Consider the following 394-nt stretch of genomic DNA (forward strand, 5'->3'; position numbering starts at 1 on the left):
ACTTTTTCAAGTAGAAAGGTAAATCGGGCCCTTTTAAAATTGGAATTTTCATATCTTTGTCTTTGCTCATTACGTCTTTTTCCTCCTATTAAACAAAAAAACACTAAGAAGAAATAAATTCGATATAGTAGCCAACACGGGAAGTAAGAACTTTTTTGGACTATTATAGTCAGTATATAAAAATATAAGTTTAACAAGAAATTAATAGATGAGAAAATTTAGTAATTGACTTAAATAAATAAATTACAGTAAATCTGAGCTACATAGAACTAAAAATTGTAGAGGTAACTTGCTTAACAAACAGGAAGCTTATAGCATAAAACATAAGCTTTCGTTAGGCGGGATGGAGCAGGTTTACACGGTGACAAGAGGGGAAAGAAGGCGTGGGGAAGGG

Source organism: Nicotiana attenuata, unplaced genomic scaffold (assembly GCF_001879085.1).
Source record: "Nicotiana attenuata strain UT unplaced genomic scaffold, NIATTr2, whole genome shotgun sequence".
Classification (NCBI taxonomy): domain Eukaryota; kingdom Viridiplantae; phylum Streptophyta; class Magnoliopsida; order Solanales; family Solanaceae; genus Nicotiana; species Nicotiana attenuata.